Here is a 27,268-nt window from a genome sequence, read left to right as displayed (position 1 = left end):
TCAGTTGTTTACTGCAGTACCATGTAACAGTAAAAACGAGTAAAATATAAACAATCACATAAAGAGAAACACCACGTGATACCATTTATGTCAAGTTTTAAAATGCACAAAATAATATCATATATTGATTATGGTTATATATATACAAAAAATAGAAACATGGATAGGTAGAATACCTAACTATGTTACACTAAGATTACCTTTGGGGAGGAAAGAAGGTAAAAGGGATGAGGATTCAACTTTTGCTATGCTGTTGTGTATCCTGGAAGTGGGGTTAGGAGGGAAATAAGTATTAATGTCTGTTAGCTCTGCATCTGAAAATATATAGATGAGTGTTGTGTTGTTTTCCACGTTACTCTGTATGCTTTCAATATTGCCCAGCTTTGAAAATTTGAATTAAAAATCAAATATTAATTTGGATATAATAATACTTTGAAAAATTTACAAAGTACTCTGACAACACCCGGTATAAATTTTCCCTATTTTTTTTTTTTTTTGCTTTTTTGTTGTACCTAGAATAGTAACTGGTAAATGGTAGGCAGTCTGTAACTATTTATTCTATAATAAAACACATTTTATTTTTAAAGAAATTCAAATTTGTAAAAACTTTGTCTTTTTACTCATATCACACCACAAAACATCTCCATTTTCGGCATTCCTTTTTAGGCTTATCCAATATGCATGTTATTTTACAGGACAACTAATGTACATAAATCGTTTGTATTTTTCAGTTAACATTACATAACAAACATACTTTCCTGTCTTAATCTTTATTATTCCTGAGAAAATCCTCATTTATTGCCTCATAATTTACTTAAACATTCTTCCATAGGTTTCTAATGTTTTACTATTATGAATAATGGTGTAATAAATATTGCTATTTGGATGGTTTTGTTCTAACAGCTTTCTTCTGATGTTAAATGATTTCCTAAAGATAAATTTCCAGAAATGATATTCCTGGGTCAATGGGGCTTGAACATCTTTATGGCAATTTTCTCCTACTGCATTCTGAAACAATTATACAAATTTACACCGCCACCAGCAGGGTATGAGTGTACCACATCATCTCTTCCTTTTTCTATTCATCTCACTAGACCCCCATCTCAGCATCATGGGGTTGGGAGGGACTATAAAGATCAGGAAGTCCAAATCCCCAATAGTAAGGATGACTTACACTCAACTGGGTTTCCACTATAAACATGGCACCATCTTAAATGCTTAACATCGCCCTGGCTGGTTTGGCTCAGCGGTTAGAGCGTCCGCCTGCGGTCCGGAGAGATCCGGGTTTGGTTCCCGCTAAGGGCATGTACCTCGGTTGCAGTTTGTCCCCGGCCCTGGTTGGTCGTGCGGGTGGCAGCCACTTGATGTGTCCCTTTCACATCGATGTTTCCCTCTCTCTCTCTCCCACCCACTCTGTCTGTACAAAAAAAAAAATGGAAAAATGTCCTCGAATGAGGATAAAAAAAAAAAATTAAATGCTTAACATGAATTATCTCTGCTACTCATAATAACCCTACTTGGTGGGTATTATTATTTTCACTTTATAAATGCTAAAACTAAAATGCCTGGAGGTTAAGTAACTTGTCCAGGATTACCAGCTAATACATGCTGTATAAGAATATAAAGTTCAAAACATTCCCATTATTTCATTGTATCTTCTCAATGAACAAGGTTTGAGGTGTAAAGGCAGAACCCATACTTGCAATACTGGAGCAAGGTGGTTTCAGAAAGGGAACTTCTGGACAATCCTTACTATTACAAGCAGGGAACAAATCGCTCAACTTTTGCTCTCGAACCCACTTTACTTCACATGGCCACACATAATTGCCCTTGGCCATATCAAGGCTAGAGAAGTTTCCTGCCATTCTATCTACCCACCAGCTCAAAAGCCATTCTTACAGAAAGGCTGTGAGTAGTAGGGGAAGGAGCTAAATAAATGGTTCTGATATTTATAATGGAAGAGTAACACTGAGTATACCTGAAGCATTGGGATCATCAAAGGGGAAAATGTAATAAATATATGTGCAGGCATTTATCTGTATGTGTGTGTGAGCGTGTGTGTGTGTGTGCATTCATATATTTGTGTACACAGAGTCTACGAATATCACTAATGTTTTACCACCATCAAATTCATCCCATGACCTAAAATACACACACGGGAAAACTGGCCAAGATATATAAGTAGCAGCGTTCTGAGGGATACAAGTAGGCATGTTCTTACCAATTTTGCATGACTTGATTGTATGAATGGAATTTGGAATCAGATCTCTTAGGATTAACATTCCCCTACTCACTCAATGTATGATCTTAGATGAGGTTCCTTGATTCAGGTTTTTCATCTATGTATCTTATAGTACCAATATCATTGGATTGATTATAATAAACATGGTTCCTGATAGGTACTAAGTACATTAAATACATTTTAGCCACTACCACCATTATCATTATTATTCTGTATAATGAGAAGATCCATATGCATATGTAATTATTCAGGTATCTTGAGTAAGGAATCCAGCATACATGAAAATAATGCACATAATGTGGCTAGCATAGCACCTAGCATAGCAGAGAATAAATACAAAATGCAGTTTGGGTTTATATTGGTTATCTCAGGTATATGGGAAGGAAGGGCCCTTCTCCACATTACAGCATCTCTTCTCATCATTCCAAAGACTACCCATCTTTAGGTAACTAAATGTTCTCAGGAGCTTCACTGCTTCTTCCTTACTTCCCTCAAATCTCCTCCCTGTTTTCTCCTCCTCCTCAGCTCTCTGCTGCCCCAGCCTCCTTCTTTCTCTTCCCTCATTTTCATTTCTCTTCTCCTGTAAGCTTCTAATTAAAATCTTCACTTACCTGCTATCCTGTCTCTAGGTCTCCAGAGAGGATAAATTAATTGAAAGCCAAGGAACACCACGTAAATAAAGTAATATACATGGCAATTTTAAGTAAAGTCTCTTAAATGTTAGATGTATGGGCATTTAAAACATCATGCATTTAAAAAGATGCATAAAATAGATCAAAGTATCTGTTGTTTTGCAACACATAACTGTTTTGGTTATATCATTTAATGTATCACTTATATGAACACTTTCTCTGTTACTTGAAGTGCAAAATGAATCAACATGTAAATCATATGCAAATTAAACAAATATGAATATTAACTTTGCTTTGAAGAACAGTTGCGTTTTTAGATAGAAAGAACTTTCACAGAAGCAAGTACAGATTTTATTATTCCAATCACAGACTTAGTTAAACAGCAATTGCTATTATGATGTCTTTCTAAAATATAGCTAACAGTTAACCACTAAAATATTCCCAGTTAACCTATGATTATGTGACAGAATATTCCTAGTAGATGACTAATGGTTTAATGAAAATAACAGAAGATTTCAGATTCAGATATCTGGATTTAAAACATGGTTATTCAATTTATTCCCTTTGTGAATCTAACATTTCTGATCTTTAAGTGTCCTTCTATGTAAAGTGAGAATAATTATATTAACTTCCTAGGGTTGTTGAGTGATTGGAGTAACACATATTATGTGCCAGGTACAATTTTAGGTGCTAAATGAACCAAGCAGAAAAAGCCCCTGCTCTCCTGGAGCTTACATTCTAATGTAGGACTACAATAAAGAAATACATACACAGTGAATCTATAAAAATAATTTATATTAATGAATGACTCGTTAGAATGAAGTGAGATAGTCATCAATGACCTTCAGTGGACATCTCTCAGTCTTCATTTCATACTTATCAGCAGAACTTAAATCAGTTAAACCCCTGTCTCCATGTTGAACAGTTTCCTTTCTTGGCTTCTGTGACTCCCAGTCTTTTGACTCCCATAGCGCCCCACTCTCTGGCTGGTTTGGCTCAGCGGTTGGAGCATTGGCCTGTGGACCAGAGAGTCCCAGGTTTGGTTCCCACTAGGGGCACGTACCAAAAAAAAAAAAGAAAAGTCAATAAAAACATATTTAAAAAGAAATTAAACACATAGCGCCCCACTCAAAGGCTCCTTTTGTTGTTGTTGTTAATCCTCACCAGAGGATACTTTTCCATTAATTTTTAGATAGAGTGGAAAGGAAGAAGTGGGGAAGAGAAAGAGAGAAACATTGATGTGAGAGAGACATAGCAATTGGTTGCCTCCCGCACGACCCTGACCGGGGCTGGGGATCAAACGTGCAATCCAGGTATGTGCCCTGGAGAGGAATAGAACCCACGACCCTTCAGTCCGCAGGCTGACGCTTTAAGCACTGAGCCAAACCAGCCAGGGCAAGGCTCCTTTTTTTAAAATTGAATTTATTGGGGTGACATTGGCCAATAAACATATACATTTCAGGGGTAAAATTCCCAAACACATCTGTATATTGTATTGTGTGTTCGTCACCCTAAGTCAAGTCTCCTTTCATCACCATTTATCCCCCTTTTGTCCTGTCCTACCCCCCCACTCCCATTTCCCCCTACTACTGACCATACTCTTGTCTGTCCATGAGGGTTTTTGTTTTCTCAATCCCTTTACATTTTTCACCCTACCCCTTGACAGCTGTCAGTCTGTTCTCTGTATATAAGCTTCTTTGGAGTCTTTTTTGATGGCTCATTTTCCCCCTCCCGACCTTTAAACCCTGGAGTTTCCGAGGCTCACTCCTGGGGCCTCTCCTTCACCTGTACTTCTTCCTAGGTGACTGCATCTAGAACCCGATGGCTTTAAGTATCATGTATAACTGATGATTATGAAATATAAATATATATCCCAACTTCCTTTCCTTGCCTACAGATTTGTGTATTTACCCCTTTACTTAGATTCTTTACATATATATCAAAGATGTCTCTCAAACTTAACAAATCAAAAACAAATCAAAATCTTTCTACCCCAACCTACCCCATCTCAGTAAATGGCACTGCCTTCCATTCTGTTGCATATATTTAAAAACTAAGAATTACTTTATGATTTCTCCCTATTATTCATCTCTCACAACCAATATATCAACATGTCCCTCTAATCTATCTCTAGATATATCTTGAACGATTTAATCATCTCCACCTCCATTACCTCCTCTCTGTAGTAAGCCACGAGTATTTCTCATCTACAGTACTTCAGTAGTGCCCCACCCAGGTCATTCTTTCTGTAGCAATCAGAGTAATCTTTTGGTGGCTTATATCATAGTATATGTGATATGTGGTAGCTAGTCTCCAAGGCTTGTCCTCAACCAGATCTGTTTCTTGCTATTCAAATCCTATGTACCCCCCCACACACACACAGAATCTAGACTGGTCTATGACTTGCTTTAACTAATGTAACATGTCACAAGTTACCTTATGCCAATCTTGGCCTAAGCCTTAAAAAGACAAGTTGGACTTCCAGTCAAGATGGCAGCGTAGGTAAACGTGGTACGACGTCCTCCCACAACCACATCAAAGTTACAACTAAACTACAGAAAAACCATCATTCAAAACCGCCTGAAATCCAGCTGAATGGAAATCCTACAATTACAAAATTAAAGCAGCAGCCACATCCAGACTGGTAGGAGGGGCGGAGGCCCGACAGGCTGTTTCCACACTCACGTGTGGCGGATAAAAATCAGGAGGATACCTCGCCTGGGAAGGTCCTCCTTAAAGGCTGAGGGGTCTCTGTACAATACCAGGTGCCCCTCTCAGGGTCCCAGTGCCAAGAAGAGACTCCCCATAACTTCTGGCTGGAAAAACCAGCAGGAATTGAGCCCCAGGCAGCTCCTTAAAGGTCCCGCACACGGACTTATCGGACTCACTCCCTTTAAGCTCGGAGGGGAGGCAGCTCGAGGGGCACCAGAGACATACAGGGAAGAACCGAGCTGTTTGGCACTGGAGCAAGGGCTGGAGAGGGGGCTTTCTCTGGGCCAAACGTGCTGTCAGAGGCCTTTATTCCTTTGATGAGCCCTTCCCTGGGGTGGCAGATAGCCTCCATATCAGGGACTCCAGCAACCTGGCTCACACTGGTAGCCCCACCCTGGTGACTCTCTGAGGCCCTGCCCCACCCAACTTTCAGGCCCACCCAAGCTGTTGCCACTTGCTTAACCATAGGATTGGCCTGTCTTGGATCCTGCTTCAGGTTTTTCCTAAATTCTTTCAAACAAGCAGCATCTGGTCTCAGCTAGCCCCATACCTCTCATTAAGTAATACACAGAAACAAACACAGGGAGGCAGCCAAAATGAGGACACAAAGAAACAGGTCCCAAATGAAAGAACAGAACAATACCCCAAGAAAAGAACTAAGTGAAATAGAGATAAGCAACCTAACAGATGCTGAGTTCAAAATACTGCTTATCAGGATGCTCAATGAACTTAATGAGAACCTCAGTGAACTTAGTGAGGGCCTCAAGAGCATAAAAAAGGACCAGTCAGAAATGATGGATGCACAGTCAGAAATGAAGGAGGCATTAACTGAAATAAAGAATAATTTATACAGATTCAATAGTAGAGTACATAAATCCAAGAAACAAACCATCGATTTGGAATATAAGGAAGCAAAAAACACCCAATCAGAACAGCAAAAAGAAAAAAGAATAAAAAAAAATGAGGATAGTGTAAGGAGCCTCTGGGACAAATTCAAGTGTGCCAACACTCGCATCTTGGGGGTGCCAGAAGGAGAAGAGCGAGAACAAGAAATTGAAAACCTGTTTGAGACAATAATGGCAATAACTTGGTGAAGGAAACAAACATACAAGTCCAGGAAGCACAGAGAGTCCCAAACAAGATGAACCCCAAGAGGCCCACACCAAGACACATCATCATCAAAATGGAAAAGGTTCAAGACAAAGAGAGAATCTTAAAAGCAGCAAGAGAAAGGCAGCTAATTACCTATAAGGGAGTTCCCATAAAGCTGTCAGCTGATTTCTCAAAAAAACTTTCCAGGCCAGAAGGAAGTGGCAAGAAATATTCAGAATGATGAAAAGTAAGAACCTACAACCAAGATTACTCTATCCTGCAAAGCTGTCATTTAGAATCGATGGCCATATAAAGAATTTCCCAGCCCTGGCCGGTTTGGTTCAGCGGTTAGAGGGTAGGCCTGCGGTCCTGAGAGACCCGGGTTCGGTTCCCGCTAAGGGCATGTACCTCGGTTGCAGTTTGTCCCCGGCCCTGGTCGGTTGTGTGGGTGGCAGCCACTCGATGTGTTCCTTTCACGTCGATGTTTCTCTCTCTCTCTCTGTGTTCCTCTCTCTCCCTCCCACTCTACCTGAACAAAAAATGGAAAAATGTCCTCGGGTGAGGAAAAAAAAAAAAAAAAAAAAGAATTTCCCAGACAATAAATAGTTAAAGGAGTTCATCACCACCAAACTGTTGTTATATGAAATGATGAAGGGTCTTTTTGAAGAAAAAGATAAAATATATGAACAAACAAAATGGCATTGAATACATATCAACAATGGAATCTACAAACAAAATGAACAGGCAGAACAGAAACATTCTCATAGATACAGAGAACATTTTGTTGGTTGACAGTTGGGAGGGGGGTGGGGGAATGGGTGAAAAAGGTGAAGGGATTAAGAAGTACAAATTCATTGCTAGACTGACAAACCTCAAAAGGAAAGGGGTTGGAGGGTGGGAAGAAATAAACGAAAGAACTTATATGCATAACCAATGGACACAGACAATAGTGTGGGAAAAGGCAGGAGGGGGGTGGGAATGAAGAGAAGGGGGTCAATGGGGGAAAAATGAGGAACATCTGTAATACATTGTACATTCAACAATAAAGATTTAAAAAAAACAAAGACCTGACAAGTTGAGCTTTAGGGAGCCATTAGTCTTTGTGTAGAAATTTTGGCTATGTTGTTACAGAGCCCAGGTCTAGCTATCGTGTGTCGAGATAATGTGATAAAAGAGCATATAAAGAGAAATAGAGGCTCCCCAACTTCTTATAGGCAGTTATCTCAAAATCCCAGTCAAACTTTCAGATGAGTTCAGCTCCAGAGACCATATGAATACAATGAATTGAGAGATCTCAATAAACCACAGAAGAATTTCCTAGCTAAACCCTACTAACTCACAGAAAAATTAGAGATAATAATAAATTGTTGTTTTAAGCCACCAAGATTTAGGATTTCTGTTACATAGCAATAAAAAAAAAATCTCTGAAAGTAGGTCCTATCATAACAAAAACCTAAAATATATAGCATTGGATTTGGAACTAGGTGGCAAGAAGCTAGGAGATTTTTAGTGAAATCTGCAAGGGGCTAGAGAAAGGCTGTTTGTGTTATATTGTAGTGGAAAGTTTGACATTATCTCTTTGACGTAAAAAATAAAATAAAAAACACAAATGACCTTATCTATTTGACTAAGGAGATTTCCAGGAAGAACATTGAAAGTGGCGACTATTTTTTGTTTTGTTTTTAGTATTTTTTAGTTTTGTATTAATAAGCACTATTAGCAATGAACCAAAGAAGGGGCTGTTCAGTTTTCAAGCAAAGCCTCAAAGAGATATTATCAACCCAGGACTAGCTAGGTTGGAAAACAAAAACAAAAACATTTCTCATTCCTAGTTTGCCAGTCAGCCAGCCTCTCAAAGTAAGAAATGGCTTCAGACCAAAAAATAAATCTAGAGCAATGTTAATAAAACATGGCCTTCGGATAAAGGCTAGATCAAAGTTATTAAATCTCAGAAAAACTTGAAGCCATGCCTAATAGATTCTCTTGGCTAGAAAAGACAGCTTCTAGGACATTTATGGATATTTTCTCATGGCATTCAGATTCTGGGCCCAAATTTAAATGGGGCCTATTTCAGAGATTTATGGTTCTATTTCATAAAGTTCACTTATAATCTGACACACAGGAAGCCAACAAATTTTTTAAAGGAATTATATGAGCTTAGACTGAAACAGAGATAGTTCAAAGAAATGAGAACTTTGATTTCCCAACTTCTTATAGGCAGAAGAGGATAAGAAAACTTCTCAACTATAAACATAGGCCTTTTTTTTCCCCATTACAGTTGATGTACAGCATTGCATTAGTTTCAGGTATACAACCCACTGATTAAACATGTATATAACTTACAAGGTGATCACCTCCATAAAACTAGAAACCATCTGACACCATACATAGTTACTACAAGATTATTGACAAAATCCCTGTATACTTTACATCCTCATGACTATTCTGTAACTACCAATTTTTACTTCTTAATCTCTTCACCTTTTTCCCCCCTTCCCCCCAACTTTCCTATCTAGTGACAATCAAAATGTCCTTTATACTAGCTTGTTTCTATTCTTCTTGTTCATTTATTGTGTTTTTGAATTCCACATATAAGTGAAATAATATAGCATTTGTCTTTCTCTGTCTGACTTATTTCACTTAGCACAATACCCTCTAGGTCCATGGATGTGATTTCAGATGACAAGGTTTCATTATTTTTTTATGGCTGAGTCATAGCATTGTATATATGCACCACTTCTTTATCCATTCATCTATTAATGGACACTTAAGTTATATCCATATTTTGACAAGTATAAATAATGCTATAAAAAACATTTAAAGCCCAGCTGGTGTGCCTCAGTGGTTGAGTGTCAACCCATGCACCTGGTTCAATTCCCAGTTAGAGCACATGCCCAAGTTATAAGCCAAATCCCCAGTGGGGAGTACACAGTAGGAGGCCAACTGATGTTCTCCCTCATGGATGTTTCCATCTCTCTCTCCCTCTCCCTTTCTCTCTCTCTAAACAATAAAGAAAAAATAAGTAAATAAATAAAATAAAAGAATATTTAGATGCATATGTCTTTTTAATTTATTGTTTTGGGTTTCTTTAGATAAATACTCCAAAATGGACTTGCTGGGTCATTCTTTGTCTCCTGTTATAGCCATTGTTCTAAGTCTATTTTGTCTGGTGCAAGTATTGGTACCCCAGCTTTTTGTTTGTTTGTTTCCATTTTCATAAAATACATTTTCCCACCCTTTTACTTTCAGTCTGTGTGTGTCTTTTGATCTGAAGTGAGTTTCATAGACAGCATATGTAAGGATATTGTTTTCTTCACCGTTCAGTCCCCCACCCAACTGTCTTTTGATTGGAGCATCAAAGGTCATTTTTTAAAAATGTTTTTATTGATTTTTTAGAAAGAGAGATAGAAACATTAATGTGAGAGAGATGCATCAATCGGCTGCCTCCTGCACGCCCCCAACTGGGGAACAAATTCACAACCCGGACATGTGCTCTGACTGGGAATCAAACTGGGACCTCTCAATTTATGGCACTACGCTCAATCCACTGAGCCACACTGGCCAGCTCAAAGGCCATTTTGTATGGAAAGAAAAAAATGACTCTGAAGACAGATCCAGGAGTCCAGATAACAGAAATAAAAACTGAACAGGACTATTCCCACAGAGCACAGCTGGTATTTAATCAACATACATTTTCTGTCTCCAGAAGGGTAAATTGGTGACATGTGCCTAGCTGGATTTCACAATTATTAGAAGTCAGTGAATGCTATGTGCCTCCCAACCCCTAGCTTTTTAAATAGGAGTGTCAATTATGGTACTCCTATCTCTGTCTCACACTGTATGTTGAACATGTAGGGGACACATACCTTGTGTCCTTGGTTCATAGGTCTTCAGATTTTGTGAAGTCTTACCTGTTCCTATATCTTATTTAAATGATGAGATCCTAGACTTGAAGCATAAGTCTGACACTTTAATGGACTCAGACTTGGGGCTTTGGGTAGGAGGAAAGAGTATCTTGCATGTGTGAAGGATGGGCATCATTTGTGTCCAGAGGGAAGACTATTGCAGTCAGCCTCTAAAACTGGCCCAAGTGAACCACCCCTATTCATGTCCTTGTGTAGTCTCCTCTCACAGAGAGCCTAGGCTAGCCTTTAACTAATAGAATGAAATAGAAATAACATGGTGACAGTCAACTAATATTTGACAAGGGAGCCAAGACTACCCAATGGATAAAAGAAAGTCTCTTCAATAAATGTTGCTGGGAAAATTGAACATTCACACATAAAAGAATGAAACTTGACCCCTATCGTACATCACAAAAATAAACTTGAAATGAATTACAGATTTAAATGTAAGCTCTGAAACCATGAAAATTTTAGAAGAAAACAGAGGAACAAAGCTCTTTGACATGGGTTTTGATAATGATATTTTGGATATCATACCTAAAGCACAAGCAATTTACAATCGCACCAACAATGCACAGGGCTTCCCTTTTCTCCATATCCACATCAGCATTTGTAATCTCCTGTCTTCTTGGTGATGGCCATTCAAATAGGCAGGAGGTGATTGTTCAGTGAGGTTTTGATTTTCTAATAATTAGTGACATTGAGCATCTTTTCATGTACCTGTTGGAATTTCCTATATCTTCTTTGGAAAAATGTCTATTCAAGCTCTTTGCCCTTTTTAAAGTGGGTCATTTGTATTTTGCCACTAAGATGTATGAGCTCTTTATAGATTTTGGATATTAACTTCCTATTGCATGTACAGTTTGCAAATATTTTCCCCATCCATAAGTTGTCTTTTCACTTTGACGATGGTTTCTATTCCATACAGAAACTTTTCAATTTGTTGTAGTCACTTGTTTATTTTTTATTGTGTTACTTGCTTACCAGAGATAGGGGTCAGGGGAGAGGGAATTAAAGAAAGGCAGTCAAAAGGCACAAATGTCCAGTGATAAGATAAATAAATACTAGGGATATAATGTACAACATGGTGACTATAGTTAACACTGCTGCATGATAAGTGAAAAAGTTGATAAGAGATTAGACTTTTAGAGTTCTCATCACAAGGGAAATTTTTTCTTTTTATTGTATTTATATGAGATGATAGAAGATAACCAAACTTATTATGGTAATCATTTCACATTTTGTATAAATGAAACCACCATGATATCATGATATACACTTTAATATTATACTACGATGTATACCAATTATTTTTCTTCCTTCCTTTCTCTCTCTCTCTCTCTCTCTCTCTCTCTCTCTCTTTGTCTTTTTATTAATCCTCAACCAAGGATATTTTCCATTGATTTTTAGATAGAGTGGAAAGGAGAGAGGGAGATATAGAGAGAGCAACATCGATGTGAGAGAGACACATCAGTTGACTCCCTCCTGCACTATCTCACTGGGCCAGGGATCAAACCTGCAACCCTGGTACATTCCTTTGACCAGGAATCAAACTTAGGACCTTTCGGTCCATGGGCTGATGCTCTAACGGCTGAGCAAAACCAACTGATAATAATATATCAATTATTTTTCAATAAAACTGCAAAAACCTTTTTAAAAATAAACATCCAATTTTGTGTTGTTAGGAGTCCTAAGTTTCCACACAAGCTGTCTGGTTCCCTGGATAGAGAGCACATTTAGAGAGGTCACAAGGTGAAAGAATCAGAAAGGTAGGTGAGGTTCTGAGAGGAACCTCATGGAGATAAAAGGAGGCCCAACTGTCCAGGATCTGGACTGACCCGCCAAGTAAGTCTAGTCCCAGATCTATCTGCAACAGCATGAGACTCCAAAAGAGACCATTCAAAGAACTTCCCAACTGACACCAGTCAACCACACAAGAATGAGAGATAAAATGGCTCTTATTTTAAGCAACTAAGTCTTTGAGCAGTTTGCTATTTAACAGTAAATCATAAAACAGCATGTCACTCATTCATCGAAGATCAATGGCTTCTCATTACACATAAAGTAAAATCCAGAATCTGAAATGCTTCTTACTACATTGAAGTCCCTACTACCGGCCCCTTTCTACCTAGATAACCTTTTCTTTTGCCACATTCCCCTTCACACTGTGATCCATCCACATTGATCTCCAGACCCTGACAAGTTGTTTTTGTTTGGTTTTGTGTTTGTTTTTTGTCCCAGTCTTTGCATTTGTGGTTGGCCCAGCCTTGAATAAGTTTCCCCAGCTCTTACCATGGCTGTTTACTTTTTATTCTCTAGGTCTTGGTTCAGATGTCACTCCCTCAGACATGTCTTTTCTGACTGCTTTCTTCAGTTATGATATATCACACTTGCCACATACAACATTCTGAAATGGTTACAATTATATGTTTACTTATGTTGGTATTGTCTCTTCATCTTAATCTTCAAATGAGCTATAACTTTATCTTTTCACTGCTGTAAGCCCTGCCACTGCACCTAGAATAGTTTTTGGCATGCGTTTGGCAGTATCTCCATAAAGGAATAAATTAATGAAAATAAATAAATGGAAGCTATTTACAAAATGTTTTCCATGAGATCCAACTACCTCAAAAGAGACTTTTCTTTTATAAAATGATCATATTTCTAATTATTTGCTCAAGTTCTGCCTTCCTTTCTGATTACAAACCCTTTGGGGGTAAAAGTCATGTTTTTGTGATTGTCTAATATACTCCAAGCATACAGCATAGTGTTTGCCATCTGGTAGGATTTCTGTAAACACTAGTTTATTTATTGAACAAATCCTTATGCTAGGTATTAGTTCAAATGCTTTGTAAATATTAGTTCATTTAATCCTCATAGCAACTCCAAAAAAATAGTTATTATCTTTAACAACATTTTTAAAATGAGAAAACTAAAGAAATAAGATGTTAAATAACACCACCTTACAAAACTTCTGAACAAATATTTGAACCTCAGATCCAAACACAAAATGTCCTGCTCCTAAGCCCATGTTCTTAACCTTGCCCTAACCTTGTTTTTGAATTAATAAATGTTTTCTTTTTTTATGCTTGATTTTTTCTCTTTAATAGAAGGTAGAATTTTTAAAATAAAGTCTTTCACACCTGCCAGAATGGCTGCCATCAACAAATCAAACAACAATTGCTGGTGAGGGTGGAGTAAAGGTGACTCTAGTACGTTACTGGAGGGAATGCAGCCACTATAGAAAACAGTATGGTGTTTCCTCAAAAAATTAAAAGTTGAATTGCCATTTGACCCAGTGATCCCACTTTTAGGAGTATATCCTAAGAAGCCTGAAATACTATTCAGAAAGAATATATGTACCCCTATGTTCATAACAGCACTATTTACAATTGCTAAGATCTAGAAACAGCCCAAGTGTCCATCAATAGATGAGTGGATAAAAAAGCTAAGGTACATATACACAATGGAACACTATGCAGCTATAAGAAAGAAAGATCTCTTATCCATTGAGACAACATGGAGGGACCTCGAGAGTATTATGCTAAGTGAAGTCAGTCAGAGACAGATAAATACCACATGATCTCACTTATTTGTGGAATATAATGAACAAAACAAACTGATGAACAAAATAGACCCAGAGACATAGAGAGGAGTATGGTTCACACTGACAAACTTCAGAGTAGTGGGGCAGGAGGGATAGACAAGATGAACTTATAAGCATGTATGCATAACCAATGGACATAGATAACAATGCTGGGGGGGGCAGGATGGAGAGGAAGGGGATTACGGGGTGGGGGGGGAACCTCTGTAACAAAAGTAAATTAATAAAAATTGGAGGGAAAAAAATACAGTCTTTAAAGTGAGATATGGTTTAAACCCCAGCTGGACCACTACAGCTGACCACTATGACCAACTGTATAGATTTGCCCAGGATTGTTGTCCCATTTTTTTTATTCTTACCTGAGGACATTTTTGCATTTTTTATCTTCAGATTGAGCAAGAAGGGGGGAGGGGGGAGAAAGAGAGACAGAAACATCGATGTGAGAGAGACACATTGAGTGGTTGCCACCCACACGACCCCAACAGGGGCCGGGACAAACTGCAACCGAGGTACATGCCCTTAGCAGAAACCGAACCCAGGACTCTCTGGTTCACGAGCCAATGCTCTAACCACTGAGCAAAACTGGCCAGGGCTGATGTCCCGTTTTAACATTAAAAGTCTCTACCCTGGCCAGTGTAGCTCAGCAGTTAAGCATCAGCCTGTGTACCAAAGGGCTGTGGGTTTGATCCCCAGAGAAGGGCATGTACCTGGGTTGCAGGTTCATCTCCAGTCCTAGTCAGGGTGTATGCAGGAGGCAACCAATCAATGTGTCTCTCACACATCAGTGTTTCTCTCTCTCTCTCTCTCTCTCTCTCTCTCTCTCTCTCTCTCTCTTACTCGCTTTCCCTCCCTCCCTTCCACTCTCTCTAAAAAGCAATGGAAAAGAATATGCTTGGGTAAAGATTTAAAAAAAAAATGTCTCAAATCTCAGGAAAGCCCTCAGTCCTGGACAGCACAGATTGGTTGGTCACCGTATTTTCTAATGTTAGTAGTAGTGTTATGTGCTAGTCTTGCTCAATGTTAGGCATGGCTCTGTTATTGAGTTCTGACATGAAAGTTGAAAGAGTGCTCTAATCTTCCAGACCTTGCCCTTGACAATCTGCTATGTAACATCTTGCTGTTTTCTCACCTGCCAGCTGAGCAGTGAAAACTCTAAAATCTTACGGAAAAAAGCCTGGATCACTAAAAGACAGGTTGGAGCAGATCTCCCCACCCATTTTACTTCAGTAGGCCTATTGGACTATGATGTGAGTAAGAAATAAACTTGTACTGAATACCCAAAACTAACATTATACTTAATAGTACAAGAATGGATGCATTCCCGCTTAGAGCAGGAACAAGGAAAGGTTGTCTGCTCTCACCATTTTAGTTCAATAACATACTGAAGAATCTAGGCAGGGCAATTAGGCAACACAATAAAATAAAAGGCATCACACTGGACAAGAAGAAGTAAAGTAATCTCTATTCGCAGATGACATATTTTGATGAAAACATCTTAAGGGATCCACAAAATATAATTCAATTATAAAATAAGTTCAGCAAGGTTGCAAGATCAATATATAAAAATCAATTATATTTTATACACTAACAGAAAACATTAAAAATAAAATTTAGAAAACAATTACATTAGGTTGTTTGTCTTTTTTTTTGTTGAGCTGTGTGAATACTTTATATATTTTGGATATTAATCCCTTATCTAATGTATCTTTGGCAAATATGTTCTCCCAAATAGTGGGTTCCCTTTTCATTTTGGTGCTGGTTTCTTTTGCCATGTAGAAGCTTTTTAGTTTGATATAGTCTCATTTATTAATATTTTCCTTGGTTTCTCTTGCCCTAGGCAATGTTTTAGGGAAAATTTTGCTGCGTGATGACAGATTTTGCTGTTTACCTTTTCTTTTAGGATTTTTATGGTTTCATGACTTACATTTAAGTCTTTTAACCATTTTGAATTTATTCTTGTATGAGATGTAAGTTGGTGGTCTAATTTCATTTTTTTTTTTTTTTTTTGCATGTATCTGCCCAATTCTCCCAATGCCATTTATTGAAGAGACTGTCTTTTCTCTACTGTATGCTCTTCCCTCCTTTGTCAAATATATTTGTGCATATTGTCTTGGGTCAATTTCTAGGTTCTCTGTTCTATTACATTGATCTGTATGCCTATTCTTGTGCCTGTACCAGGCTGTTTTCATTGCAGTGGCTTTGTAATATAACCTGATATCTGGTATTGTGATCCCTCTTACTTTGTTCTTCTTTTTCAAGATTGCTGTGGCTATTCAGGGTCTTTTTGTGTTCCATATAAATTTTGAAATGTTTGTTCTAGATCTGTGAAATATGTCAATGGTACTTTAATAAGGATTGCATTGAATGTATAGGTTGCTCTGGGTAGAATGGACATCTTAATGATATTGATTTTTCCAATCCATGAACATGGTGTATGCTTCCACTTTTTAAGGTCTTCCTCTATTTTTTTCCCCCAATGTTCTGTAGTTTTCTGAGAACAGGTCTTTTATCTCCTTGGTTAAGTTTATTCCCAGGTATCTTAATTTTTTTGTTGCAATGGTGAATGAGGCCATATTTAAAAATGGGCAGAGGACCTGAATAGACACTTCTATAGGACATACAAATAGTCAAAAGGCATATGGGAAAAAAAAAAAAAGCTCAATGTCACTAATCATCAGAGAGATGCAAATTAAAATGACTATGAGGTATCACCTCACACCTGCCAGAATGGCTGCCATCAACAAATCATCAAACAACAAGTGTTGTTGAGGATGTGGAGAAAAGGGGACTCCAGTACACTGCTGGTGGGAATGCAGACTGGTGCATCCACTATAGAGAACAATATGGTGTTTCCTCAAAAAATTAAAACTACCATTTGACTCAGTAATTCCACTTCTTGGGATATATCTTAAGAAACTTGAAACATCAATCAGGAAGAATGTATGCACCCCTATGTTCATAGCTGTGTTATTTACAATAGCTAAGATCTGGAAACAGCCCAAGTGCCCATCAGTAGATGAGTGGATAAAAAAGTTATGGTACATTTACACAATGGAATACTATGCAGAGGTAAGAGAGAAAGATCTCTTACCCTTTGAGACGACATGGAGGGACCTGGAGAGTATTATGCTGAGTGAAATAAGCCAGTCAGAGAAAGACAAGTACCACATGATCTCACTTATTTATGGAACATCATGAATAAAATAAACTGTCGACCAAAATAGATCCAGAGACTTGGAAGTAGGGAACAGACTGAAAAACTTCAGAGTGGAGGCCTATGGAGTTAGGGGTAGAAAGAGATAAATCAAAGAATTTATTTGCATATGCATAACCAATGGACACAGACAATAATGTGGGGAAGGCAGGAGTGGGGAGGAGGAGGGTCAATGGGGGAAAACATCTGTAATACTGTCAACAATAGAGATAAAAAAAATAAAAGCCTCATCTTATATATGCTTTCAATTCTATTTGCAAATACATAAAGTCAATTATTTCAGATTAGAGAATAGACTTTATAATTTATAAATGTTTCGTAACCTTTATAACAAATGCAAACATATTCTGAATAATTAAACATATAAAAGTGAGCATTAAAAAGAAAACAATTTCATCAATAGCATCAAAAATAATAAAATATGTATTGATAAACTTAACCAACAAAGTCCAAGATTGCACACTTAAACTATAAAACAACATTGATAAAAATTAAAGAAAGTCCAGCCCTGGCCGGTTTGGCTCAGCGGTTAGAGCATCAGCCTGCGGTCCCGAGAGACCGGGGTTCGGTTCCCGCTAAGGGCATGTACCTGGGTTGCAGTTTGTCCCCGGTCCTGGTCGGTCGTGTGGGTGGCAGCCACTCGATGTGTCCCTTTCACGTCGATGTTTCTCTCTCTCTCTCTCTTCCTCTCTCTCCCTCCCACTCTACCTGAACAACAACAAAAAAAAATTAAAGAAAGTCCAAACAAATGGAAAGATATTTATGTTAATAAATCGGAACTCTTAATACTGTTGAGATGATAATACTACCTAAATTGATATATAAATTCAATGCAATCCCTTTTAAAATTCCAGTTGTTCTCTATTCTGTTCCACTAATCTATGTGTTTGTTTTTCTTCTTTAATTTTTATTATATTTTATTTTTATTTTTGTTACAGATGTTTCTCCTTTTTTACCCCATTGACACCTTCCTCCCCATCATCCCCGCCTCATCCCCGGCTTTGTTGTCCATGTCCATTGGTCATGCATACATGCATATAAGTTCTGTGGTTTATCTCTTCCCTTCCCTCGCCACCCCCCCCTCTTTTTTTTTATTTCCCCACTACCACAAATTATGCAGTCGAGTTTCCCACATTTGGGGAAATCGCAGGTTCAGCACATCTGGAGTGCAATGGATAAGCCTCGCCCTGGGAAAACCACCTTCGTGATCATGGTAACCTTTTATGTGTTTGTTTTTATGACAAAGGAGGCAAGAACATACAATGAGGTAAAGAATCTCTTTAATAAATCGTGTTGGCAAAACTGGACAGATACATGCAAAAAAAAATAAAATAAAATTAGATCACTTTCTTACACTATACACAAAAATAAACTCCAAATGGATTAAAGAGTTAAAAGTAAGACCTGAAACCATAAAATCCCTAGAAGAAAACATACACAATAAACTCTTTGACATCACTTTTTGAAGTATTTTTTGAATATGTCTCCTCAGGCAAAGGAAACAAAAGAAAAAATTACAAATGTTACTACATCAAACTAAAAAGTTTGTGCACAATGAAGGAAAGATCTGTAAGCAACTCGAGTGCTCAATGATAGATGACTAGATAAAGATGATGTGGCACATTAAAAAAATAAATGTTACTCTTTGTGATAACATGACTGGACCTACAGGGTATCATGCTAAGTGAAATAAGTCAGAGAGACAAATACCATGTGATTTTACTTATATGTAGAATCTAAAACGCAAAAAAGCAAACAAAACAGAAACAAACTCATAGATACAGAGAACCAATTGAGGATGGCCAGATGGATAAGGGCTTGGGGGGATGGGTGAAAAAGGTGAAAGGGAAGTAAGAAGTATAAATTTCCAGTTATAACAATAGTACAGGGATGTAAAATACAGCATTGAGAAAATAATCAGTAACACTGAAATAACTATGTATGGTGTCAGATGGGTACTAGACTTACCCGGGTGACCACTTTCTAAGGTATATACATCACTATGCTGTGCACCTAAAACTAATAAAATATATCAAGTATAATTGAAAAATTAATTAAAAAATACTAAAAATGTAAAATTCTTATTGATTTCTTTTTCTTTTTCTCAAAATTGACATGCTGATCCTAAAATTCATGTGGATATAGAAGGGACCCAGAAAGGTCAAACAAACTTGACAAAGCAGAACACCATTGTTAAGTCTCACATTTTATTCCATTTCAACACTTATTACAAAGCTACATTAATCAAGACAGTGTGATACTGACATAAGGAGAAACATAGAAATCAACATAATATAATTGAAAGTTCATAAATAAACCCCTTTCCCTGATGGTCAACTGATTTCCATTAAGTTGCCAAGACAATTTAGTTACAGTCAACCTTAGTTTTCGAACATCAGCCCCACAATACTTTCACGCTGATACCTGTATGATCAGTCACAGTCTACCAGGCTACAAACAAAGGAGAGAATGCATGAGTATGAGTCACTTTACTATTGTTAACAGCTCGGGAAATTGTGTTGTGAATATTTTTGTGTTTTTTTGTTCTTGTTGCTACTGCTTCTTCTTCTTCTTATTATTATTAAATTTTAATTTTTACTGTACATTTTATTTCCTTTTTGTTAAATTTACATTTCATGTCCTGTTTTGCCAAAGTGTTTATTTATAGATTAAACAGTACATTAGACAGGTACTGAATATAAGAAAGGTTAAAACAGAGAATTATTTGGGGGTCTGGAACAGATTAAATGAATTTACATTATTTCTAATGGGGAAAAATCCTTCAGTTTTCGAACTGCCTTCCAGAACAAATTAAGTTCAAGAACTGAAGTTCCATGGTAATTGACAAGACAATTTAGGGAAAGACAGTTTTTTTCAACAAATGGTACTGAGACAACTAGATACCCTGATGCAAAGAATGAAGTTAGATCTCATGTCACACCATCCACAAAAATAAACCTAAATGCAAGAGCTATAACTATAAAACTCTTAGAGAAAAACATAGGAGTAAATATTTATGACCTTCAATTAGGAAATGGTTTCTTAGATATAGCACCAAAACTCAAGCAACAAAAGAAAACAAACAAAAAAAAAAATAGCTACATTGGACATCATCATAATTAAAACATTTTGTTATTTAAAGGACACCATCAAGAAAGGGGAAAAAACCTACAGAGTGAAAGAACATATATGCAAATCAAAAATCTGATAAGAAATATGTATCCAGAAAGTACATCTATTAAATTACATGTCATATATGAAACATTGATATTCTGTTTTATTTTATTTTTAAAAATCCTCACCTGAGGATATTTTTCTATTTATCTTCAGATAGAGTAGCAATGAGAGAGAGGGAGAGAAAGAAAGAGAGAGAGAAACATTGACATGAGAGGGACACATCGACTGGTTGCCTCCCGCACAACCCCGACCAGGGCCAGGGACCAACCGCAATGGAGGTAAATGCCTTTGGCCCGAATCAAACTCGCAACTCTTTGGTCCGCGAGCCAATGTTCTACTGCTGAGCCAAACTGGCCAGGGCTTGATATTTTGTTTAAAAAATGTATAATTATTTTATGTAACTATCACAGACCAATAACACATAAAACAAAAACAAATAAATGAATATATTGAGTATCTCATTTAAATCTATCTAAAAATCCTTTGTGAAATTACCAACATTTCTAGAAGAGCTGAAAAACAAGAACTTCAAACTCCTACTTTTCCCTACCTCATAGTGGCACATTATAAGTGATCTATATTTTATAGGCTTACTGGTCTCTGAGAGAAACACTGAATTTCCACAGCTCTAACTGTCTTTACATTGAATCAAAATATTTGATTGCTGACTATCTTAAATGTAGCCGAGAAAAGATCAATGAGGAGAGAGAAGAGTCAGAGTTGAAGACTTCTTAGTTGAAGAAATATACATAGAAAGTTTTTAAGAGGTCTAAGGGAAAATGTTTAAAAATGAAGGACAGATGTCAAAGCCATGAATTATTGTTTTCCTTTGTTTTCTGCAAAGAAAACAGAAAATTGACTTTTAAAGAGAAAACCTTTCTCTTCCATATTTGGGGGAAGTATAGATCTCTCAAAAATTGCACCCTCTGATTCTCATCAATTGGTTTCAGCTGCTCACCAACCTGCCTCTTATACCCAGAAATTTCTATCATTTTTCTGTCATGCTATATGGTGTTTACCAATATCAATGAAATTGTTTCGAGAATATTTATATAGAGTATTAAATAATATCAATTTCAAATGAAAAATTTTCTTTATTAAAAATACAGAAAAATGCTAAGAATAAAGGTCATCCAATGTATTCACCATCTATAATTAAAATATTAACATTTTAACATTGCTTTATCAATTTTTTTAAAATACATTATAAGTTGCTGGCTGTACCTCTCCAGAAGTAATCTTTATCAATATATTTATTTAATTTCTGAATTTTTAGTAAATGTGCTTTCACACATATATATTATTTTTGAGTGACTTTAAAATGTTCGCATAAATATTATTATACCATATGTATTTTCACAACTTACTATATTATTCAACATTTTAAAAATATTCATATATTTTTATAGACATAGATCTGGTTCTTTCATTTTAACTGTGTTACAGAATTCCATCATACACATATAATTCTTCTGTTGATAGATCTATGAATTATTTTCAGCTTTTATTATTTCAAATAATGTATTATGTCTTCTTGGGCAGATATATAAGAGTTTTCCTCTGGATATATACTTAGATATATAATTTCTGGGTCAGTTAGTTGAACTTTAACTTGTACATTTTACTATATAATTTAATAAAATCCAAAATTATATTTATCTTTATCCTTTATTTAAAAATTCAAGAACCAAGCATTTCAATTCTCTTAAACATTCCTTCTCTCACCTTCCATGTTGTTTTATCTAAACGTTATTTCCAGTTTTTGTTTATATCTAAAAAATTATGCTTTACAGTACTTACTAACAAATATATTTTAATGATTTTTTTGTTTATTATGAATCCACTTCTATTTTTGCTCAAGTGCATTCCTTCAGCCACAATCTATGGGTATTAAACTGACATGTTGGAAAATGCCTGGTTTTCTGTTTGTTTGTTTGTTTTCCTTATCCCCAATTTTGAATGATGACCAAGCTAGATACATATTTTTGAAAATGACTGCTATTTTCCCTGAGTACTTTCAAGGTTTCACACTGCTGACTTCTGTCCTTCTGTTGCAGTTGATAGAAACCCACTCTCCATCCCATTACAGTTCAAATGAAGGTCCGCATCTTTTGATCTCTGGAGATCTGACATTTTGTGGTTTCACCATGACATGTGTGTGTGAATTATTTTTATTTTATAGTTTTCAGTGAACTTTTATAAAAAATAATGTGTCCTTTAAATTCTACACATAGAAAAATGTATATAATAACAGTGTATAAGAGAATGAATATTCAAAAACACATCATATGCAACCAGCAACCAGAGCAATAAACACAACATTACCTGCTGGCGTTCAGTCACTTCCCCTCAAAGGTAACTATTATGCTGACTTGGATTACTTGTACCCATTTTGTACCTTAAATAAATAATCTTACAGTATGTGCTCTTTTGTGTTTCCCTTCTTTTACAAATGATTGTTTGAGAGCTCCATGCATATTGTTGTACTTGCAGACAGTTAATTTTAAAACATATTTCCTTTATTGATTTTAGAGAGAGAGGAAGGAATGGGTGGGGAGAGAGAGAGAGAGTCAATGAGAGAGAACATTAATCGGCTGCCTCCTGCATGCCCCTCACTAGGGATCGAGCCCACAACCTGGACATGTGCCCTGACTGGAAATCAAACTGGGACCTCTCAGTCAATGGGATGATGTTCAATCCACTGAGCCCCACTGGCTGGGCTAAATAATTTTTAATGCTCTACAGTACTTCATACTATGAACTTATGACATGTAATATGGTGGACCTGACTCTGGTCCTTTGCCCCATGTTTTTTTTGCCCCCAGTTCCTATTAATTCAATGAATCATGTTCCTGCCCAACTTGAAGTCGAGGAGGTTTATGGCTTCCTCCCCCATTGATAGCTGTATGTTTCTGTTCCATTTCTGGCTCACAGAGGTGTTTATTAGTCTTTTGAGCAAGACTACGTCATGTATAAGGGCTCGGAGCAGTAAGATGTAAACCCAGGCTGAACTACTGGTAATCCCTACTGCTTTTTAATTTTGTCTTTCAGAATTTGGAGGAAGTATGGATCTCTCAAAAATTGGGACATTCTGGTTCTGACCAATAAAAAACATACATATATGTATTATTATGAAGAGAGAACTACCTTCTTTGAGTTACTAATAGACAAGGTTTTCTAGCTAGAATTTAATGGCAAGCTAATTTGGGAGTTTGGGTTTTTTTTTTAATAAAAATGTATTTGAGCCAAACAGAATATGCCTGGAAGCAAGATATCAATAAACTAAAAAATGCTTTGACACAGGCTAATTTTTTAATTTTTTTAAAGAGACAGAAATATTGATGTATTGTTTGTTGTTCCATTTATTTATGCATTCATTGGTTGATTATTTATTATGTATGTATGTATGTATGTTTTATTTTATCTTTTTCATTGCCCTGTATACCCCCTACACCCTTGTATGTACCCCAACTGCAGACTGAACAGACAATCCTGGTGTATCAGGACAATGTTCTAATAGACTCAGCGCCCCAGCCAAGGCTTCAGGCCCATTTTTGAAGTATTTATATTTATAGTTACATTCTATGATGTTCAATGATGTAGATGTTTATCATAATAGAGAAATGAAATTTGGTGTTTAAATAGACTTTAAGTACAATTAAGCCACAATAAAGAAAAATATTAATTAAACAACAGTTCAAAACATAAATTAATAAGACAAAAATAATAAAGTTGGCAAGTAAATGATCTAAGTTGGGTGACACTGAATTAACAGACGTGATGGTACAACTTTAATTCCTTCAGTTAAATAGAAACACCAGCCCTGGATTCACCTTTTGGACAAAGGGTGAGCCAACCTGCAGCAAACCTGCAGCCGTACCTGCTTCTTCTTCTACATTACATCTTGCCCCAATTTTTCTCCATTCAATTAGGGCTGATAAATGGCAACGGATCTCATAGGGTCAATGTGTTACCAATTCCATGGGGTAAAAACATTTTCAAAGAGATCCTTGGAGGGAAGGCAATGATAACTCAAGGACTATATACCAAATGATATCATTTCAGGCAGCCTATTAATCAACCTTTATAGGCACCAGAACCTCACTGATGGTTTAGTCCATGAAGGGCAAATGGATATGAATGTATGTGTTAATACCAACTTATGGATAGTTAGTTGCTTTCTGCAGTGCTGTGTTCAGCATGATTCTGAGATAAATGCTGGTATATTAGAAAAGAATGCCCTGAGCATGTATATGTGAAGTATGTGAAGTTGTGCTATGTATTTGTCATCCTTTATTTAAAGAGCAATAAATAGTCCTGTTCTTCTATGATCCCTGATGTCTGAAAGGGAATCCTTGATTAGAATGCTTCAGAGTAAATATGTATTTAACAGAATTGTTTTTAAATAAATGGAATAGACATCCCAGGTATGCTTATGGGGGGAGCAGTTTCTACCTTACAGTAAAATAAAATGAAAATAATTCAAGTATATTGTTTAATAGGGATGGAATATAAATTGTGTTAGGCAGATAGTACAAAGCTTTTTAATAAAACAGTTTAATTTTTTAAATTACCAATTCTAGAGGAAATGCCTTTCCAGAAAGAAAAAGTAAGTTGTCATAGTAACTCAGTGCTAGAACCTCCACACAGACCAAATTTAGCAGAGCTGTACTTCTTATTTAATTGTACAAACTATCCATTTGACAAAAGGAATAAAGAAGAAGTGAGATCTATTTTGTACCTACTATGGGGCAGGTGCTTCATACAACTTCATAATTAGTCCTCATAAGAATCTAGTAAAGAAGGTATCACTATTGCAGTTTTACAAATGAAGGATTTGAGATCTGGAGTGCCCGTTTACTTGCCTTCTATCGCAGCATTGCTGTAGGAGCAGAGCTCTGAAAATCGGTCTCCTAAAAGCCTGTGTGTTTAGAAGATTTTAAACAACCCTACTTCCTTCCTCATTGAACCATTCTGTCTTTCTGGAGGCTACAGAAAGACACTATTGCTATTTTTTTAAAGGTTTTTATTGATTTTTTAGAGAGAAGGAGAGAGAGAGAGAAACAGGGATGATGTGAGAGAGAAACATCAATTGGATGCCTCCTGCATGCCCCTCACCGGGGATCCAGACTGCAACCAGGCATGTACTCTGACCTGGAATCGAACTGGTGACCTTTTGGTGCATGGGACAACACTCAACCAACTGAGCCACACTGGCCAGGGCTACATTATTCCTATTTGAAAGGCAAATGTGATACAATGAACAGCAGGGTCTTGTACACTAACAATATCATATAAAATTTTTAAGGGAGTTTTTTTAATCAATAATATTATTCTCTGAAGAATTGGTGCACTGCCAAATTCTTCCTAAATGGCTATAAAACTCATGAGAGAAAGTAATTGGACAGGTTCTTATTTGTCTGTTCAAACCTGTTCCAATACTTACAAAATGTCTCTCTAATCAGATATTTAAAAACTGAACACAAATCATTAATTCTAATTTGTATGTCTTGTCATTTATTAAAGAAATATGTATTGAGTGTCTACCAAGAGTCAAGCACTGTGCTAGGTCTTTGGGACTACAGAAAATCAAGTCCAGCAAGACTCTTTTCTGCCACATAATATTAGTAATAATTCTTAGATTTACAAAGAGCAAACGAGTCCACTGAAACCCTCAGCCTCCTGTCTTCAGAGAGCAAACCATTCTCTAATTAGGCTAACTCTTGGTTCAAAAATCGAATCATTTGTACTCAAGAGAAATTCCAATGTGAGTCATCTTGAAATTTGGTTATCTGTGGATTTTGAGCAGACAGGGAAGTAAAGCAAGCTGGATGAATACTAATAGAGAATTTGATCTGAGTGGGAGTTAGATGATCTCTCTCATTTTAAGATGCCTCAACGAATCAGTGAGAGAACAACTGAAATGTAATGTGTCCATTCTGCAGGCATGTGATTGGCACTAACAGCCACCAGGGATGGGAAATCCCATTGACCTAATTTGCTACAGACTCATAGTACTGGGGATTAGCCAGTCATTGCTTATGAGTTGATGGGATGAGGTGAATTGGGTTCCAGCCTAGTTCCCACACAGCATTAAGAACAGAAATGTCTTCAACAACCACCCACAATAATGGAATAAATTCCAAACTTCTTAATCTAACTTTTGGCATCAAGTCACTACCTCTCTTCCAATTTCTTGTCATTCCTCAATATAAACCCTGTGTTATTAGTAGGTACTTTCTAGCTCTGGGACCATGAATAGTTTGTTTTCTTTTCTTTTTTTCCTTTTAACCTCTCGGAGCCTGTTTTCTCATCTGAAAAACTAGAATTATATTAATAGTTACCTCTAGAGTTCTTGAATGATTCCAAAAATTAACACAAGTAGAGCTTAGTGCAGCAGCAACTGCTGCCACCTCTATGAATCACTCTACTGTTGGTAACAGATAGACTCACAACTCAGATTTGTTTACCAAGGATAAACATGTCCCCTGAAAACCCAAGTCTCCTTTTTTCACATAGTAAACCATCTTTAGTGAGGTTAAATCCGCATTCAGAAATTGAACCATTTGTACTCAAGGGCAGTTATGTGAGCCACCTTGCAATTTGGTCATGTGGACCCTCAGCATGATTTAAGCATTCTTGCGTCCATGTCTGATTCTGCCCCAAATGCTGTCCCATTCCTCATGACTG

At 36.8% G+C, this 27,268-nt stretch overlaps 1 protein-coding gene and 1 pseudogene across 1 annotated transcript in view; both read right to left on the bottom strand.

Moving 5' to 3' along the window:
- The window catches only part of DLG2 (discs large MAGUK scaffold protein 2), a 1,351,614-nt gene that overhangs the window by 1,242,514 nt on the left and 81,832 nt on the right, over window positions 1-27,268 (bottom strand). The gene's annotated exons all lie outside the window — the stretch shown is intronic.
- On the bottom strand, window positions 18,494-18,636 carry LOC118629199 (annotated as a pseudogene).

This window comes from Molossus molossus, unplaced genomic scaffold (assembly GCF_014108415.1).
Source record: "Molossus molossus isolate mMolMol1 unplaced genomic scaffold, mMolMol1.p scaffold_m16_p_13, whole genome shotgun sequence".
In the NCBI taxonomy this organism is placed as follows: Eukaryota; Metazoa; Chordata; class Mammalia; order Chiroptera; family Molossidae; genus Molossus; species Molossus molossus.
The sequence above is the reverse complement of the archived record's forward strand: the minus strand, read 5'-3'. Positions and strand labels throughout refer to the sequence as shown.